The sequence below is a fragment of the Candoia aspera genome, chromosome 1, assembly GCF_035149785.1.
Source record: "Candoia aspera isolate rCanAsp1 chromosome 1, rCanAsp1.hap2, whole genome shotgun sequence".
Taxonomy (NCBI): Eukaryota; Metazoa; Chordata; class Lepidosauria; order Squamata; family Boidae; genus Candoia; species Candoia aspera.
The window spans coordinates 229165913-229186920 of NC_086153.1; the positions used below are offsets into that span (position 1 = coordinate 229165913).

General features: G+C 46.5%; 1 pseudogene; it reads left to right on the forward strand.

Moving 5' to 3' along the window:
* The first annotated feature begins 8365 nt into the window (after positions 1 to 8365).
* Positions 8366 to 19637, forward strand: LOC134488590 (aldehyde dehydrogenase family 3 member B1-like; annotated as a pseudogene).
* The last annotated feature ends 1371 nt before the right edge of the window (positions 19638 to 21008 follow it).

Here is a 21008-nt window from a genome sequence, read left to right on the forward strand (position 1 = left end):
GGAAGAAATTTCCATGGATTTTATTGTGGACCTCCCACCCAGCCAAAGGAAAACAGTGATATGGGTGGTAAAAGACTATTTCTCAAAGCAGGCACACTTCATCCCGTGTGCAACCATCCCCTCTGCACAACAACTAGCACGCTTGTTCCTGACACACATATACAGGATACACGGCGCCCCCTGCAGGTTGGTGACCGACAGAGGCACACAGTTCACGTCAAAGTTTTGGCGGGAATTTTTAAAACTAATCGGGACTAAGCAAGCACTGTCCACTGCGTGGCATCCACACACGGACGGATCTACATAGATCCTAAACTCAACACTTGAACAGTTCCTGAGGGCATTCATAAACTACCAACAGGACAACTGGGTAGACCTACTACCTTTTGCAGAGGTAGCCTATAATAATGCGGTACATCAGAGCACTGGCCACACCCCATTTAAGGTGGTCTACGGAAGGGACTTTGTACCGATACCAGAACTGCCGCAACCAGAGACCCCGCCCTGCTCACCAGACGACTGGGCGGCACAGCTGGCAACAACCTGGCCAATCATCCAAACGGCCCTAGCAGACGCACAAACCACGTACAAAAAATATGCGGACAACCACAGGGCAGAGGCACCGAACTACAAAGTGGGAGATAGGGTCTACCTCTCCACTAAGTTCATAAAAACCTCACAACCCTCGAAGAAACTGGCACCAAAATTCATCGGACCCTTCAAAATCACACAGGTAATCAACCCAGTTACTTTCAAACTGGAACTGCCCCACAACTTGAGACGGGTCCACCCAGTATTTCACTGTGCACTATTGAAACCAACAAGCACATCCAAATGGCATACGGAAGAACCCCCGCCCCCACCCGTAATGATAGACAACCAACAACATTTTGAAGTACAAGAGATACTGGACTCAAGAAAGCAAAGAGGTAAGCTAGAATACCTCGTTAAATGGAAACATTTCCCACACCCAGAGTGGGTCCAGGCACAACATGTCATGGCAAGACAACTAGTTAGACAATTCCATGAGGCATACCCAGAGAAACCAGCACCATAAAGACATCTTTGGGGGGCAGCATGTCATGACCTCGTTGCAAGGCACAAAGAGCCTCACAACGTAGATCATGATCATCAAGGAATAGAGGAAGAAGATAATTAAACCAGGGATTAAACCAAGCACCCAAAGCACAGACACCCATGGACCCATATACAGCTGAAAAGAAGGACATCGGATGAACAGAGATAAGCCACACCTGGTGCCCTGGAGGACACACCAGAATCGAGAGGACAAGAGAAGACACCGGGAAAACGCCCATGCAGCAATCAAGGGTCCCATCAAGAGGGATTGGGACAATAGAGGGTGGAGGAGCCTGGGGTCATACAAGAGGGTATAAAATGGGCACCTCCACACTACACCCCCCGTTCCCGTTTTTCGTTCGGTCAGCTACCATTCCAATAAACCAGAAATCCTTAATACTCATTAAGTGAGTCCGTGTCTTATTGCGAAGCGAGCCTGACCCTGACAGAGAGTGGGACGTAACACAACACAACATTCAGGAAGCGTCCAGGCAAGCTGAAGACTGGCCAGATACTACCTCAGCTGAACACAAACTCCATGAAATTCCCCTCCAGGATGAGCGCACAAGGGGCACTGTGGCTTCAGGGAGGCAGACTATCAGGAAGCAGGGCAAGCTCAAGGAAATTACCAGCCCACACAAGGGCATCCAGAGTAGCTGCTCAGGACACCACAATATGAGACAGCAACAAAAGCTCCAAGATGCTCCCCACCAAAGTGGCTCTTCAGGGCAACGTAGCAGAAGAGAAGGAAACGGACCACCCCAGGACTGCCCAAGTGAGAGCAGCCAGAGTTGCTCTGCAGGGAACTCCGACCCCAAATGCCACAAAACCCAGGAGATTTCCAGCGAATGCCAAGACACGCAGAGGTAAGAAACTGGTACAGAGCAAAGCAGGTTAGGCGAGATCCCTCCAGATTACTAGATTGCATCTTCTCTTGAGCTCAGGTTGTGTGAAGTTTTATTGGTAAAAGAGAAGAATCAGAGTCCGGGGAGTATACGGCATGGAAGCAAGTCATGTACGCAGATGAATCTGAAGCACGTTCACCTGAAAGTCTAGGGGATTTAGTGGGGCCAGAGTGAGTCGCTCGTTCACACATCTTGCTAAGCTATCAACGTTGCTTGAACCCCTTGTGGCAGGGTTCACATAACACATCGTATCAAAACTAAACAAATCCCATTATGGGCTAAGGTGATGCGTGAATCCAGACAGTGCACTGAGAACTGTGCTCACAAGGGGGCAGCAAAGACGAAGAAAGACACATTTTATGCACAAAGAAGTATCTTAGATTTAGACCTGGGATAATAGGATCTCCTTTCTCCACGTAAAATCAGTTCTGTGCCTGTGATAACCACACAACAGGCAGACATTCGACAGGTTCTGGGTTGCTTCTTTCCAACATTGCATATGTGTTCTTGGAAACTTTCTCCATCCTCACTTCCTGCCTGTTGTGCAAAAGGCACAGAACCTTTGTCAGGAAAACAAAAATAATCAGGGTGCTCGCTGAGAAAGTGAGCAACAGATAAATTATAAAAGCACCTTGCAGTTAAAAAGTAATTGTAAGTCCCGTCTACATGAACTGCTCCTCTGTATGCATTACTTCCCCTGTTACAAAGCAGCTGACTTCATCCCCAAGCATGGGAAATGCAGGGTGACACCTGGGACACTAGCAAGCTTCAGCCATGGGGGTCGTAGTTGTTCCAGGAGGTCTCTGCACAGATCTTGGCAGCTTGTCACTGCTCATGCGGATGACCTTACAGGTAGTTTGCAGTTCTTTGTGCAACATGAACCAATCAATGGGATTCGACAGCCAAAAGATCAGAATAGGAACTCCTGTGGAAGCAATTATTTCAGGGTAGCAGTTGAGCTGCATCAGCCTGATCTGAGTCTCTTGGTTTCTATGTACCTCCATCTGCTGGTCCTTTGCCAACCTACTCTGCTGCTTTCCTGTCACTGCTGTTTCTTTAACAGACGAGTAACTTTGTTCAAGTGCTTAGCATCCATATTGAGAAATCACAGTCTAAGATTAGGGGGACATTTCCCCCAATAGGAGAAATGCTATGGAGAACTGAAATTGGTTTATATCTTAGCAGCGTGCTCACTATTTCAGATCTAGCTTCTGTTCAGAAAGGGATTTTATTTATTTATTTACTTTTAAAATTTGTATTGCCGCCCATCTTAAACAACTCTAGGTGGCTCATAATAGCAATAAAACCCAGTAAATATAAAATAACCATAAAACCATGAAAAAGTAAAACAAAAAACAGAACCTTGATCATCCCGTTAGGATGCTTCAGAGCAAGCTCCGATTACCTTCATTCCATTCTGTTCTGTCCTATCCTATCCCAACCCCTGTGTAAAAAGCCAGGCCTTTATGGCCTTCTGAAAGGCTAAAAGGTTGGGGACCTGCCGATTCCCTGGTGGGGAGGGTGTTCCACTAGGTAGGGGCAGCCACAGAAAAGGCATACTTCCAAGGTCCCACTAAGTGGCAGCATTTCAGGGAAGGGATCTTGAGCGTGGCTGCCCTATCCGATCTGGTGGGAGGGGATGATATTCTTAGGGAGCGGTGGTCCCACAAATAACCAAGTCCCATGCCATGTAGGGCTTTAAAGGTGATAACTAGGACCTTGAATTGCACCCGGAAGGAAACTGGAAGCCTGTGCAGCTGGTGCAACAGGGGTGTAATGTGGGCAAGCCTAGGAACACCCAATACTCTGCACACCACTGCATTCTGGACCACATGTAGCTTCCGAGTGATCTTCAAGGGCAGCCCCATGTAAAGTGCATTGCAGTAATCCAAATGGGAAGTGACTAAGGCATCAGTGACCATGTATTTAAATGAGCAGAAAGCATAAGTATGCTGAATGTTTTCTTCCAGGCTCAGCATCTCTTGGTAATTAAAAAAAGAACATTGTGCAAACTTGGAATTGAGTGAATTGAGAACCATAGTTCAGTTACCCTATGTATTAGCGTGTCACATCAACACTGCCAAAGAGAAAATAAAACATACAAAACACTGACATTTTTTGTCAGAATAAGAAGTGTTTTGCAAAGAACTTGCTTTAAAAAGTGAGCAGTAGCAGAAACTAAATTACAAATATGGATCAAGCATCCTTTTCTAGTCACAAAAAAAACAAAATCCTTTTCTCTAGTATTTAAGGAATTCAGCTTGACAAGATTCTGAGCTATTCAGTAGTTCCCAATTTACTAGAGACCCCACTCCAAAAGTCCTATGAATCTCCATTATCTTTGTGCTCTGGCTAGTGATCACTGCCAAGAGATTTCCTGACAGAAGGGCAGCTGGTGGACCAAATAAAGCAGAATACTTTTTGGCGGGGGTGGTGGTGGTGTTATATGGACAGAATTGGAAATCTTTGGCAAGAGAAGGTCATCCATTCAGAGCTAGTGAAGAAGGAGACAAAGGGCTGTTCTGCACAACCCACTGCCCAGGGGTGGCAATGCTGCAGCAGTCAAATTGAGGGTGCTTGCGTGGCTGATGCCACATTCAGCTTGCTGTGTCGTGACACAGAGAAAGCCTGCAATTGTGCTTTCCTGCTCCACTTCTAAAGTGGTGTGTTCTGACTTGCACCAGCAAAAGCCCAGCCGGGCAGTTATTATGCTTCAATTTAATTTGATCCAAGCACATCTGCACTCTTATGGGACATTGTACAGAGCTGCTCCCTCCCTTCTGGTCATTGCGTGCTGCTCTTCATAGTCATTGTCATGCAGGATGTTTGCATCTGAGGAGAGGAAGTGCCGATGTAAAGGCTAAACCCTGCTCTGCTCTGCAAGGCAAGTTTCTGGCATCATGCGGGTTCTTTCTATATCTCTAATGAGCAGTGATCTAAAATACTGGCTCACCGGTTCCTATTCGCACATGCAATCAGTGTATCAACATCTCATGTGAGAGATAGCTGATCACCCCCCACCAATTAAATTCTGGACTTTGCTTTGTTGGTATAATGGGTTCCCCAGGGAACAGTGAAATGGTGAACTTTTTTTTCTTTTAACCTAGGTGGAATTGATAAGAGTTCTGCCAGTTCCCCTTTGTAGCCCAAATGACAGGAAGAAGGGTAAAACTATGATTTTTTTTCACTGGTTCACCAATGGATGCACTGAGTAGGAGGATGTCAGTATTTTCAGATTGTCAATGTCCTTCCTGCAGTGACACACTAGTGGGCCTGTCGAGTGAAAGGCTGGCGGTCAATAAAAGTCAATAAAAGAGGGTTCATATGAAAGGTCTATTAGTGGAAGCCGTAAGTCCTCAAAGACAAACATTTGCTTTCTTGACTTGACCCAGTGGGAAGGGTGAAGAAGCAGGAAAATCCACCAAGCCGGGGCCAGGATAACTGTCTTCTCATAAAACCTCTAGCAAGCAGTACTGCCAGAAATGAAGAATAGACTAAAATCTGGCCACAATTTCTTAAGCTGACTTTATTTTCTGCCAGTTTCAGCATGAGAGACAAGTCACTTGAGGCTGCTGCATGGAACAGCCCACATTATGGGGCAACTATAGAGAACTACATGCCCTACCTACCTAAAAATGCATCTCTAGAGACTCTGGCTGAGTCTCTAGAACAGTGTTTCTCAACCTTGGCAACTTTAAGATGCGTGGACTTCAAGTCCCAGAATTCCCCATCCAGCATGACTACATACTGAGTCATGCTCAACAACTGCTAAAGCATGTTGGCTGGGGAATTCTGGGAGTTGAAGTCCACACATCTTAAAGTTGCCAAGATTGAGAAATAATTGTTCTAGAAAGTGCCTGTTCAAGGGAAGGGTACCTGCGATGGCAAGACTTGTTCAAAACAAGTTGTAAACATAGAGGCAGAGCAGGTTGGGTTTTCATTTTCATTCTGAGTGTATGTCTCTTTTTAAGATTGATCAGCACCTAACACTGTCTGAATGTACTCATCCCTTACAGAATGTTCCAGGGTTTCAGGGTTCTAGCAAAGGTGGGAGCAGCTGGAAGCCTCTCAGTACGAATGGATCTATCAGGGTCAGCCGAAAGGCTCAATGGACAGACAAGCTGAAGTTCAACATCATTTAGAGCACTACAAATTTCCTCTCAATGCAGGCAGGAGTTTTCCCAGCCTCATAAAGTACTTTTTCTGCTTCTCTGCCAGTCTTTCTTCAGAGACCTGTGTCATTATCCATGCTTGCTCTTTGAAGCAACATTAATTCACTTTCAGATGTATCCTAGTATAACTTCCATCAGTCCTACACAGAAAAAGAAGTAATATCCTACCAGAAAAAATATCCCAGATAGTCCAACAAAGACCGAGCTCAGTAGATTCTGAAATCTATGGAATATTATTCATAAATCCCAATTTTTTCATCAAAAGAAAAACTCAGTGTGGACTACCAAAATTCATTGTAATGACAGCAGTGAAGCAGAATAAAGTGGTTGAAGCATTGTGCACAATAACAATCTTGTTATGAGGATGGAAGAGTTGGAAAACACTTGGGATGATTAAGAACTGCAAAATGCTTAGTCGTTTTAATTACAGGGATGAGGCTACACCCAGGCTCCAGTAAACTGCTGTGTCACAGGCCAAATAGCATGAGCTTTTCTGTTTTAAGTGACCTGGCTTTCCCAGGTCTGAGTCATGCTCAACAACTGCTAAAGTTTCCTTCTTACCTCATGAGTAAGAAGGCAGAGGCGGTATTTTTGGAATGTTCAAACAACATCAGTCCTGCTGTCCTGCTTGTCCCATTTTGCTTGGTACATTCCTTCTGTAGGCAACTTATTCACAGTTTTCATGGCAATGGTGACCAGGATCTGAGAACCCAGGCTCACATTGAAGATCTGGAAAATGGCAAAGGGGGATGAATTACTTGGACAGAAGTAACATCATACAACAGAATCAGAGGGTATAAGGGTTGGAGAAGATCTTGGAGAACATCTAGTTGAATCCCAAGGATCCAGCTGTCAGGGTCAGAATCCACTGCTACAGCACCCCTAACACATGACAACCCTTCAGATAGTCGAAGACAACATTTATTTATTTATTTATTTCTCAAATTTTGCCACTGCCCATCTCCCCCCAGAAGAGTTATGAACATGCCTTCTTGCAATCTTTTCTTCTTCAGGCTAAACATACCGAAACCTTCAACCGTTCTTCATTAGTTGTCTGCTCTTCTCTGGCTTTGTAGCATAAAAGCCTGTAGTGATATTTTCAGCCCTTCCTTCTCACTTTGGGAGACAAATCAATCTCATAAGAAATAAACCAAATTAAACTACTTTTTTAAAAAGTGATTCAGAAGATATGATCTATAAGCCTGATTTACACAAATACATACCGTGCTCTTAGCAAAGTACAAGCTGATGCTGATTTGCTATAATCAGTGATTTTAGGAGAAAGATGGCTTTCACATTATATATCAGCTCTCAATAAATTTATAGATAGGAAAATAAACCTTGAACTCTGTCTAAAAGCCCACAGAATGCACTATAGTACTGTGCAGCCAGTAAGAGTAAGAGTAGGCTTCAAGCACAAAGAAATTAAAACTTAATGCAATACCTAACTAGAGCAGCTATCTATTCCTTAGAGATAACCTAAATCTTGAAGCAAACTCCTTTGCTTCTTTGTTTCTAGACTTCCTCTGGCTTCTTGGGGCAATTCTAGCCATTTATCAGAGCTGATGGGGAGATGGTACACTCCATTTGTTTCCTCAGTTCAGGCACAGAAAATGCTCTGTGCCCAAGAGTGCTGCCCTCATATTTTAAAAGAAACCTTTTTCTTCATTGGGTGGAGGGGCTGAGAGCATCTTCTGGGTGTTATGTGCTAAAGTCCATGCCTGAGAGAGGGAGTGTAATCAAATTTGGATGCTGTCTGGCATTTAGAATGGCAGGGAGGCTGTCGTATTGTGAACGCAGGCTGGCTGTGCATAACGAGGATAAACCATACTGAAGAGCTGAGGGGGGTAAGACTGCCATAAAAGTTTATCTGAGGCTCACAAGTAGGAATCAACCAATGTTGACCAGAGGTAGTGAATGTGTGGTCTGCTTGAGCGACTTTCAGGTAATGGTAACCCTTGCCACTATACAGACTTTCAGATGTGTTGGACTTAAGTCCCATCGTCCTTAGCCAATATGGCCAATATACAGCTGAAGAAAACAAGTCAGAGCATAATTCATAAAACTCAATGCCATTGTGGTTTTCCCTTTGAAAAATTATTTTAAAAGAACCCTTTTTCTTCGGGGGAGAGGATTTGGATATGACCCACTGAGTTTGTAGGAAAACTGTGAGAAAAGTATGAGAGTAGCTATTCTTACTTCTGGCCCAAGATGATGACATTCTTCCGAGAAAGCATGACACAAGTGTTGGTCAAAGGGGAGAAATATTATTTGGATCCCTCTCTCAAGTAGAAGTCTTTTTATGACGTGTTGGGAAGCTACAAAGGCATTGAGCCATGGCAGCAACTCCCAAACTGGGTTAGAAATCTATAGAAAGGCAAAACAGTTATCCATCCAGTTCTTACAGGGCATCCTGCCTTGCAGGGTCAGGGTTAACATGCGTGACCTAAGGAGTGGGACTCTCCATAGCCCTTTTGATTCTATGAGTCTTTGTTTCCTCCCAGTAAAAACCCCTATGCTGGCCTAGTGCATTGCTTACGTGCCACCTGGCTGACAGGAAAGACACGTCCTATGGAGTATTGGGTAAAACAGCTGGAGGCCCTGTGCCACTTTCTGGACGAAAGGCATGCCGATATCCAGGGTGCTCTGTGTGCAGACCTACGCAAGGTGAGTGGGCCACCCAGGCAGAGCATCTGGCAGCTCAGAGGGGACTTGCAGATGAAGGGCTTGCTTGCAGGTTAAGAAACATTGTGCAGCTATTCCATTTTCACATGGAATTTCCATGAAAAAGTTATGAACAGGAAACAATATTTTCTGGATGTTCCATGAGAGCTGAATTTAGCAAGGTGACAAACAGCAGTTCTCAGGCTACAGAAAATCATTATATAAACATAGTTGAGCTGCCTCCTAAAATGGTCACGGGTACAGCCACATATCCATATCCAGAAAGGTGGGAAGAAAAAGTCTAAACTAATAAAGTCTTTGATTTCTTTGCATAGTAAATCATCAGACTATATATGGTTTTATCTGTAGCTGAGTGAGTTTTCTTCCTGATTATGGGTTAAGTATTTAAAGAACTCACTTAGTGCCATGTCCTGGTGTAAAGCCCAAATATTACATTTCAAGAATCCATTGCGATGACTGCATTATAAAGCACTACCGTGCAATGAATGAATCACAAGGTTTGATCAATAAAGAGCTGCTGCATAGTTCACCTCCTGAACCCAGTATGGATATCAATGATGCATCTCGTTTTATCTTTCTTCTCCATAGCCCTACTTTGAAACTGACCTTACTGAGATTCTGTCATGACCCCATTGCAAGGCACAAAGAGCCTCACAACGTGGATCATGATCATTAAGAAAGAGAGGAAGGAGATAATTAAATCAGTGCTTAAACCAAGCACCCAAAGCACCCACACCCATGGAATCATATGCAGCTGAATAGAAGGACTTCAGATAAGCAGCGATAAACCGTACCTGGTGCCCTGGAGGACACACCTGAACCAAGAGGACAAGGACAGCAACCGGGAAAACGCCCACACAGCCATCAAGAAACCCATCAAGGGGGAGTGGGGACAATGAAGGGTGGAGGAGCACGGGACCCCGCAAGAGGGTATAAACAGGGCACCTCACCACCGCACCCCCATTCCCGTTTTTCTCTCTCTGTCAGTACCGTTTCAATAAACCGGAAATACTTAATCCCTATTAAGTGAGTCCGTGTCTTATTCGGAGCGAGGCTGACCCTGACATAAAAACGGGAATCCACAAAAAACTTTTACCTAGCACCAATCCAACCAGCTTGTGAGGGACCCAGCTAGGTATGAAGAACCACGGAGCACGGCAACGCAACCACTCAGCACCCGGCGGAGAAGCTCCCCTCCCCTTGGGAGGGATGTGCCTGAGGTCCCGGCGGCGCAACGCCCAGGTAAGTATGGGATCCAGCTCGGAGGAAGAGGAGTGGGGGGGGAACACCCAGGTGTCCCGTGGCCAGCGGGCCACGGCACGCGAGATGGGGGGATCCCCTCTAGGTTCGCCCGAGACCCCGGCGGGACCGAAGGACGGACCGTCATCCATGACGACCGGAGGCGAGAGCGAGTGGAGAGCCGAGCGCACCGGCGGGAGTCTGCAGACGGCAGCGAGGCTGGACGCGCTGGAGGAGGGGGTGCAAGTGATACGGCTGCTGCTCCAGCAGCTGACGGCGGCACAGGAACCCTGCGGCGGCATCGTGGAGGCATACCCGGACGAGAGATGGTGGGACGACCTCGCGGGTGGCGGCAGCTACAGCGGAGCCCAGTCCAAGGAGCCCACCCGATGACTGGAGGCGCACCCGGACGAGAAGCGGACCGGTGACCCAGCGGACAGCAGCGGCTACGACGGAGCCCGGTTCCAAGAGGCCACCAGATGGACAACATCCCACCCTCCCACCCTACCGATGAAACGACCTACTTGCGAGGAGACCCAGCGAGAGACGACACCGACACCGCCAGATGCCTGGAGCCGATTCAACCCGCACCAGCCCCCACGCAGCACACTGCACGGCCCAGATGTGACCTGGAGCCAGGCCAGAATGGCAGCCAAGGACTTTGGCATAAAGTTTGAGGGGGACCCTTCGAAACTCTCCTTTTTCTTGACAAATGCGAGATACTACCTCGAAGAATGGGGTCCCTGTTTCAGGACTGAAAGGGGCAAAGTCAATGCCCTCGCCATAAAACTAAAAGGACGGGCCGCTGATTGGTACGTCCAATTGTGCCAATCAGGTGCCCGGGCGCTGCAGGACAGCACAGAATTCCTTCAAGCGCTGGAACTGCACTTCAGGGACCCCCTGGAGCAAGAAAGAGCAAAAAGGACTCTGAAAATGCTACGGCAAGGACAGCGCTCCATGGCAGAGTATGCCATGGAGTTCCAAGCCCTAGCCGGAAAAGTGGAAGTCTGGCCTCAATCGACCCTGATTGAGAAATTCAAAGAAGGACTTAACTTGAACGTGCTCCGGTGGGCACTCTGTCGCAACAACCCCAACTCCCTGACCGAGTGGATCCGGCTGGCAGGGGAAGCAGAGGATGCCCACAACACGTTCCGCCAAGCCCAGAGGGAAACACAGCAGGCGGAGGCAGCGAGACAATCACGGACAGCTGCAAGGCTGGGGAAGATGAGATCCCAACCGTGGAAGGAGGAACGGGACCGGTGCTTCGCTAAAGGGCAGTGCTTCACATGCGGCAGGGACGATCATAAGGCGGCAGCCTGCCCCAAACAGACACCCAGAGAGAGCATGCGGAGGGCACCAGCCGCACCAACCCCAGTGCCAAGAAAAGCGACCAGCAGCGAGGGGGGAGTATCGAGCCAGACATTTCCCCTACAGCTCAGAGGAGGAGGGAAGCAATCCCGACGAGCCGACAGGAAACGCCAGCCACCTGGCCTAATGGGCGCCAAAGGACAGGTGGAGAAGAGCAACAGGCGCACCGACAGAGGGGTGAGTGAAGAATGCCCCACCCTCTATGTCCGTGTCACCCTCACCCATGGGGAAAAGACTGAAAAGGTCTGGGCACTGATTGACTCTGGCTGCTCTAAAAGCTTAATGCACCCAGACCTGGTAGCCACGCTTAACCTCCGCTGCTATCCACTTCAGCACCATTTGGTGTTTACTCAGCTTGATGGATCAGCAACGGGAGGGAGCCTGGCCACCCAATACACCGGAGAAACCGCGCTACGGCTCGGCAGCCACGAGGAAAAATTGGCTTTCATCGTGGCACCAGTGGGGCAACCCCTACTGATACTAGGGATCCCATGGCTTGTGCAGCAAAACCCAGTCATCAACTGGAAAACCAGAGAGATCAAGTTTGCTGATGGGCGCTACCAAGCACCCACAGGGGACAGGGACCCCCGAGCAGCAATGGGAAGGGCAACGACGACCTCGGAGCACAGAGCGACGGCGTTGCCAGATGGCCTGCCACCAAACTACGTGGACTTTGCAGACGTCTTCTGCAAGAAGGAAGCGGACAGACTCCCCCCTCACAGAAAAACAGACTGCTCCATCGAACTGGTCCCGGGGGTGCCTCTACCCAAACCCAAAATATACACCATGACCCCGAGGGAGCTGGCAGCGTTAAGGGACTTTATAGATAAGAACTTGGCGAGGGGTTTTATCGAGCCTGCAAACTCCCCAGTAGGAGCGCCAGTCCTCTTTCGCGAGAAAAAGGACGGGTCACTGCGGCTCTGCACAAATTACCGGAGCCTGAACGCAGCATCTGTATCCAATAAAAGCCCACTGCCCCTAATAAAGGACATATTGTCCCACCTGGCAAAGGGCAAGGTATTCTCTAAACTAGACCTAAGGGAAGCCTATTACCACATAAGGATACGGGAGGGGGATGAGTGGAAAACGGCCTTCAACTGCCCATTGGGGTCGTTTCAATACAAGGTGCTACCTTTTGGACTGGCAGGGGCACCGGGGGTATTTATGCAATTAATCAATGAGGTCCTGCATGACCACCTTTTTAAGGGGGTGCTGGTTTACCTCGATGATGTGCTAATATACACTGAAACAGAGCGTGAGCACGAACAGTTGTTAAGGGAAGTGCTCAAGAAACTTCGCAAGGCAGAGCTGTTTGCCAAACTCTCCAAGTCCGAGTTTCACAAACAACAAATTGACTATTTAGGGTACAGGATTTCGGAAAAAGGGATTGAAATGGACCTGAGCAAGGTCCAAGCAATACTGGTGTGGGAGCGCCCATGCACGAGGAGACAACTTCAAAGTTTCCTTGGTTTCACGAATTTTTACCGGGGGTTCATCCTGGGGCTGGCAGAGATTGTACTGCCCCTGACCAACCTCCTAAAGACCAAGGGCTTGGGGGACACTCGCAATTCGAGAAACCCGGGGGCGGTGCTAAACTGGACAGCTGACTGCCAAACGGCGTTTGAGAGACTAAAAAACCTATTCACAGCTGAGCCAGTATTACAACACCCCGACCCCACCAAGCCTTTTGTGGTGCAGGTAGACGCTTCCGACTTCTCCATCGGAGCTCTCCTATTCCAAAGGGACTCTGACAACCAGCTGAAACCCTGCGCGTACCTCTCCCGCAAATTCTCTGAAACGGAGCGGAGATGGCATGTATGGGAAAAGGAGGCGTTTGCAGTGAAAGCAGTTCTGGAAACGTGGAGGCACCTGCTGGAAGGGGCAGCCTGCCCCTTCGAGGTCTGGACAGACCACAAGAACCTGGAGGCTCTCAGCATGCCTAAACGCCTCAGCCCGAAGCAGGTGCGCTGGGCACAGTTCTTCAGCCGGTTCAATTTCACGCTGAAATTTATACCGGGCAGGAAGAACTTCCTGGCGGATGCCCTCTCCCAACAGCCACAGGACGACACGCAAGCCTCAGACATCGTGGGGACGGTATGGACCAACAAACAACTGGGCTGCCCAGCTGTCACGCGTAGCCAGACGAGGAATCAGCGCACGCCAGCACGAACGCAAGAAAACAAACGGAGCCGCCGTTCAATTTCACCCAACTGGCAACAAAGACTCGCACAAGCACTACAAACAGATACATGGTTACAAAACAACCGACACCTTGTATCTATCAAGGACAGCCTAGCCTGGAAAGAGAAAGTCTTGTACGTACCAGAGTCACTGCAGGGGGAAGTTTTAAACCGATCACACAATGACAAAACTGCAGGACACTTTGGGTTCGTAAAAACCCTACACTTAACAAGACGACAATTTTGGTGGCCATCCCTAAGAAAAGACATTAAAGACTACGTCGCCACCTGTCCCACATGTGCCACCTCCAAACGGAAGGGGGGGAAACCTCAAGGGATGCTGCAGCCAGTAGCCAGCCCCTCTCACCCCTGGGAAGAAATTTCCATGGACTTTATTGTAGACCTCCCACCCAGCCAAAGGAAAACAGTCATCTGGGTGGTAAAAGACTACTTTTCAAAACAGGAACACTTTATCCCTTGCACGACCATCCCCACCGCGCAACAACTGGCACGCCTGTTCCTGACACACATATACGGGCTCCACGGCGCCCCCTACAGGTTGGTGACCGATAGGGGCACACAGTTCACGTCAAAATTTTGGAGGGAATTTTTAAAACTCATTGGCACCAAACAGGCACTGTCCACTGCGTGGCATCCACACACAGACGGATCTATGGAGATCCTAAACTCAACCCTTGAACAGTTCCTGAGGACATTCATAAATTACCAACAGGACAACTGGGTGGACCTGCTACCCTTTGCAGAGGTAGCCTACAACAATGCAGTGCACCAGAGCACTGGCCACACCCCATTTAAGGTGGTCTACGGAAGGGACTTTGTGCCAATACCAGAACTACCGCAACCTGATGCCCCACCCTGCTCACCAGACGACTGGGCGGCACAACTGGCGACAACCTGGCCAATCATCCAAACGGCCCTAGCAGACGCACAAACCACATACAAGAAATATGCGGACAATCACAGGGTGGAGGCACCGAACTACAAAGTGGGAGATAGGGTCTACCTCTCCACTAAGTTCATAAAACCTCACAACCCTCAAAGAAACTGGCACCGAAATTCATCGGACCTTTCAAAATCACAGAAGTAATCAATCCGGTGACATTCAAACTGGAACAGCCACACAATCTACAACGGATCCATCTGGTATTCCACTGTGCCTTGCTGAAACCAACAAGTCCATCCAAATGGCACGCGGAAGACCCACCACCCCCACCCATCGTGATAGATAAACAACAGCATTTTGAGGTACAGGAGATACTGGACTCAAGAAGGCAAAGGGGTACTCTACAATACCTCGTTAAATGGAAGCATTTCCCACACCCAGAGTGGATCCAGGCACAACACGTCTTAGCAAAACAACTGACTAGACGTTTCCACGAGGCATACCCAGAGAAACCAGCACCCTAAAGACATCTTCGGGGGGCAGCATGTCATGACCCCATTGCAAGGCACAAAGAGCCTCACAATGTGGATCATGATCATTAAGAAAGAGAGGAAGGAGATAATTAAATCAGCGCTTAAACCAAGCACCCAAAGCACCCACACCCATGGAATCTTATGCAGCTGAATAGAAGGACTTCAGATAAGCAGCGATAAACCGCACCTGGTGCCCTGGAGGACACACCTGAACCAAGAGGACAAGAACAGCAACCAGGAAAACACCCATACAGCCATCAAGAAACCCATCAGGGTGAACGGGGACAATGAAGGGTGGAGGAGCACGGGACCCCGCAAGAGGGTATAAACAGGGCACCTCACCACCGCACCCCCATTCCCATTTTTCTCTGTCAGTACCGTTTCAATAAACCGGAAATCCTTAATCCCTATTGAGTCCGTGTCTTATTCGGAGCGAGGCTGACCCTGACAGATTCTTTTAGTCAGAAGTGAACTGGCCAATGCTCTGAACAACTTAAGCAGCTGGATGAAGGATGAAAATGTGAACAAGAACCTAGTAAGGAGTGAAACTGAGTGGGAGGAGATCAAGTGGAAAAGAATGGTTCTAGGTTGGGTAGGGATGAAATCTAAAGGGTGAATTATCTGACATGCTTGCTGGGAAATACTGGGAGTTGAGGTCCACACATTTCAAGGTGCCAAAGTTAAGAAACACTGTACATAGATCCCAGTTATCCCTAGTTACTATTGCTGTTGTTTGCTTTCTAGTCTGTATGACCAACGATCTGTGTACAGTGCAATCTTTTAGACGTTACGTGTGAAAACATCCTTTTATTTTACATGCATGTATCATCTAAGTCAAATATGGCAACATGGAGCCTATGGCCTGATTTCAAAGCTCTCTTTGAAATTTATTCAAGCCTCTAGTAGGAATAATCTGTTCAAACCTATTATGTGGTGAGAGAGAGAAAAAGAGAAAGAGGAAAACAAGGTAATCAGAAGAGAATGAATCACCCCATTCGCCTTCATGGATTTTTCTGGTTTTTCTGTAGATCACACAGCTGGATTGTGCCTTCATTCGCAAGGAGCCATTTGGGGTGGTGCTGATCATTGGAGCCTTTAACTACCCTATCAACCTTACTTTGATACCCCTGGTGGGGGCCATTGCAGCTGGTGAGTGAGCAGCTGTCTCCTAATCCATCTGAGACACTGGGTCTTCCGGGGGTCCTTCCAAGCGATCCAGGCATGTGTGGATGTTTGTCTGTGGCAACCATCTTGAAGTGTCCTCTCCTCCCTACTAGGGAACTGCGTGATTCTCAAACCTTCAGAGGTGAGCAGCCACACTGAGAGGCTCCTTGCAGAAGCACTGCCTTGTTATCTTGATTCGGTGAGTTCCTCGGCTGCAAGTTTACCTTGCTAAGCAGTCAAAATGTAACAGAGGTTTTCTGATTTGCCTTTTCCTCTGTGATTTGTCTTAATCTCCTGGAATTTTGATGGGCAATTCCTTGGGCCTCTTCAGGAAAAACGCTGGATCTGAACTAACCTCAAACGGTTATCTGTTTAGAGGGAGAATGAGGCTAGGAGACTGCTGCAAATGTAGGACAATTCCACTCCCAAAGGAAAGTTACACAGAAGAAAGCATCACAGGCCTCTATTATCATATGCTCACTAAATCAAAAATGATCGTCTCATATTGGAAAATCGTAGTTTCCTTTCCATTTAATGCAGCATTTCCCTGCTCCATATTGCCCCCCAAGAGGCTTTTTCTCCTGCAGGGCTTCAGAGACAGAAAGCACCACCTGTGTGATGTGCAGGCAGTTTGACTGGATGTGAACTTCCTTTTCTATTTTGTAGCAAACCTTTGCTGTAGTGACAGCTGGTCCTGAAGAAACGGGAAAATTACTGGAAAATAAGTTTCATTATATCTTCTTTACAGGTGATTTTCACTTCTTGAATATTCTTTTCAGGTTATTATTTTCAATAATTTTTTTTAAAAATATTGATCATTAATATCTGCAGAAGAATCTGTGTGGTAAGCCAATATTCAACTGTTGAAACTTGTCATGAGTAAGGATGGCGAGCAGGGGGCTCCCATCCAGACTGTCAAGCGCATGCGTAGCACTGATGAATTGTTCAGCCATTCAAAGAGACACAGATCGGGACCGCCTTAACCCTTGGGGGTTATATGTCTGGGTTTTCCCCACGCTTCTTCAGTTTGTTAGGATTCCTGTTAAGTACTAGCAATAAATATTAGAGACCAGTTCCTTGTCTCAGTGTGTTTCCTGGTTGTTAGGACAAAACTGAAAGGTTCAGGTAATTTATCTAAGATCATAGATTAGGACACCCCCCACCATCCGCAGTAGAATTTATCTCTGTGGCTAATAGGATGCCTTTCTAGAAGACCAAATTGTTGTATGTTGTAGCAATTTGCTGTGTGTCGCAGTTAAGTGGCTTTACCTTGTCTACTGCAGTGCAGCTGAGTTAGGGGCAAGTGAGGCCTGGGGAAACGGTTGCGTGTGGTGCTGGGGACTCCCCCCGCCAGCACCTTCCAGACTGTAGGTCTTGTGCCCACCGGTGGAGGAAAAGACGAGTTGTGGCACTGTAAGGAGGAAAAGGTCTTTGCTTGACGCAGAACTTCAGTGTTTTGGACGCAATGAAAAGTGTCTCTCTCAGGCTTCTCCCCCCCCCCCCCGCACAACAAAGATACCTAATTTCAGCCTACACTGGATTTCATTTCTACCTCCGATTTTCTTTTGCCTTTCACTGCCAGAAGAGCTCAGAATAACAACAACAACTGCAACATTTAACAGGAGTTTGGCAGTAGGTTTGGCATGGGATTTCAATGGACTGTCCCTAACACATTCTACATCTAAATGGACATTATTTTAATAATTTGGATGAGGAGGTAGGCGGAATAGTTATCAGATCCACTGATGAAACTAAATTGGATGGAATATATACTCTATTATTGTTTATGATTTCAGATAAGCTGGAAAATGTTCAGAGACGGGCAGTCCTGATCAGGGCACTGGAAAGTAAAGCATCGAAGGCAGATTTGAACTGGGAATATTCAGCCCTGAGGAAAGAAAAGACTGGGGGTGTGAGGTGGGAGATACTGTATGATGGCACTCCTCAAGTACCTGGGAAGATGCCACATGGAAGCCAAGACTTCTTCTCAGTCATCCCAGGAGTTAGGCCATGGAATAACAGCTTTAGGGTAAAAGAAGGAAGACTCTGAGTGAATATTAAGGAAATAATCCCAATAGTAAATGTGGATCCCTGGAGAGGTAGTACATCTGGACGGCCGTCTGTTGTGGAGCTTCCCTTTGGGGCCCTGCACTCAGTGAGAGGTTGGACTCACTGGCCTATTTAGCCCCGTCTTTCTCTCTGGTTTTCTGATATGATTGTACCAGAAGTTGGGTGCGTCTCTAAACACGTGGAGGAAGTCTCCCTCAGCTGAAAAGCTGCCATGGGTTCCTTCATGTCTGTGGCTGGGGCTCCTAGATATGATGATGTGATCCTGACACAGGATACAAAGCAATCTATTTGTGACAAAGGCAAGAAAAGTCAACATTGATTATTATTCACAACATTACCTTTCCTTTTTCTTTACAGAATCAGAAACCTTTGAAAGAAAAAAATGAAAACCAAAAATAGTATTTACAATGTAGAAAACAAATACCTGTATGGTAGCTGTAATTTGATCTAGAAGATAATCCCTGCACTTTTACAAATTTACATAAATAATTACTCCTTGTTACTTCTTTCAATTAGTTCTTTTTAAATGTTACAATGCAGTATTGAATTTTTCTTTTACCAAGAAATGATAGGAATTTGTGAAGATTTCAAGTTGATGCAATTCAAATCCTTGCAGCAGTCAATACGTTAAATATTTGTAAATCGCTGTTTTTCCACCTATCCCGGAACATTTATCTTTAGTTAAAAAGGATATCACAGGCTAACCCTTGGAAATCAGAAAATATTTTTTGAACTACATACAAATTGCCTAGGCAGAGTTTCCTTGCCAATTATTACTAACATTTAGTGGATGTTTTTTAAACAACCTGTGTGGAATTTTGCTGATCTGTATGGAAGAGTGTTGGACAAAAAACAATGCAGGCGGTTTTTGAACACAGAACTGAAGTTGTGTGGTGTCTGTGTATCTCTCTTGGCCCAAATTTTGCCATATATCTACAGGGAGTAACCATGTAGGAAAGATCATCACGACTGCTGCAGTGAAACATCTGACACCATTGACTATGGAGCTGGGGGGTAAAACTCCCTGTTATGTGGATCACTGCTGCAATTTCCAGAATGCAGCCAACCGAATTGTATGGGGAAAATTCCTCAATGCTGGACAGACATGCATTGCACCAGATTATGTGATCTGCACAGTTGAAACACAGGAGAGGTTGATGCCTTGCCTGCGCCAAGCTATGCGTGAATTCTATGGCACTAATCTCAAGGAGTCATCCGATTTTGGCCGCATGGTCAATGACAAGCATTTCCAGCATGTCTGAGCTTTTCTGAAATGTGGCCAGGTGACCATTGGTGGAGAGTGTGACCATTATATTGGTGAGTATATAGCTGGGGGCTAGGAAAGGGAATGGGGAAAAGTTTGGAATTTTGGAAAGACATTATGTGATTACTATCTCGTAATCTCATGGAGAAAATCTATGTGGTTGCTGGGAGTTGAAAATGATGGCACATAATCAATCAAATGATGAATCTTATTTAGAAGTACATGGTCAGTAGGTACAGGGATTTAGGTCACATTCCCAAGTTGGTGCTCACCAAATGTGTTCGACTTTGACTCTCATTGGCCACACAGGGTAGGGATCTTGAAAGGTGAAGTCCAACAATCTGGCAAGTGTCTGATTGGGAAAGTCTGTTTTAGACAGAGCAAGAAGACAGAGATGTTTTCCTGGGTTTGCATATTGGATGTATAATCCTGGGGAAAGCTTAAGCTCTGGTTAATTGGAGAATATCTCCCAACAGAAGGAATGGAAAATAGACTTCAAGTAGGATGTGCAAGTTGCTTGGAATAGAGTGAAAAGAATTTTACATAGTGCTACAGGTGTGTGTGGAGTTATGCAAAGGGGAAGTATGAAAAAGGATGTCTGGTGGAACAATGAAGTGAAAGAGTCCATGGATGAAGAAATACAAGAGAAGGAGTCCTGCAAAAACTGAGGATGAGAGTGTGCAGAGGGAAAACAATAGCTGAAAAGCATGTAGTCAAAGAAATTACTTGAACAGTTAAAATACTAAAATATTGTTTTGGAAGAGAATGTAAAGAGTTAAACAGGGAGTGTCCAGCAGAGTGGACAGAATTAACAATAAAAATGATTAAATGATTTGGATAAAACCGAAGTGAAGACATGTTGGAAGAAGCATTTTAGAGACGTGAGTAGAAATAATAGCGATGTTGTGATGAATGGAATTGCAATGAATCACACAAATGTTATCGTCTAAGAAAAAAGGTATGAAAAGGAAATCACAATGCAGTGAGAAAGTTTTTTTTAAAAAAGTAAGGTTGCAGGAGCAACTGGATAAATGCTAAGATGGATGTAGTTTGCTTACGGAGTGATTCCACAACTTGTCTAACATGCAGGTGGAGAATTCATCTCTGCTTGGCAACTGGAAAAATGCCATTATTATTGCTCCATTGTTTATTTGTTCAGTCGCTTCCGACTCTTCGTGACTTCATGGACCAGCCCAGGCCAGAGCTTCTGGAAGGAAAGAGAGTAAGAGTGATGCAAAAACTACAGGCAGGTTAGGTTGACAAGTGGGCCCAGGAGCTGTCTGGAAAAAATTTGGCCGAGAAAGTGAGATGACAAGAACAAAATGGGGAAGTGAAATACAGGGTTATGCCAAGCATTTTTGCGTGCCACTGAGGTAATTGAGAAATATACACGTGACAAGGAAAGTTTATTGTACTTTGTTGATTTAGAGACGTATATTATAAGGCG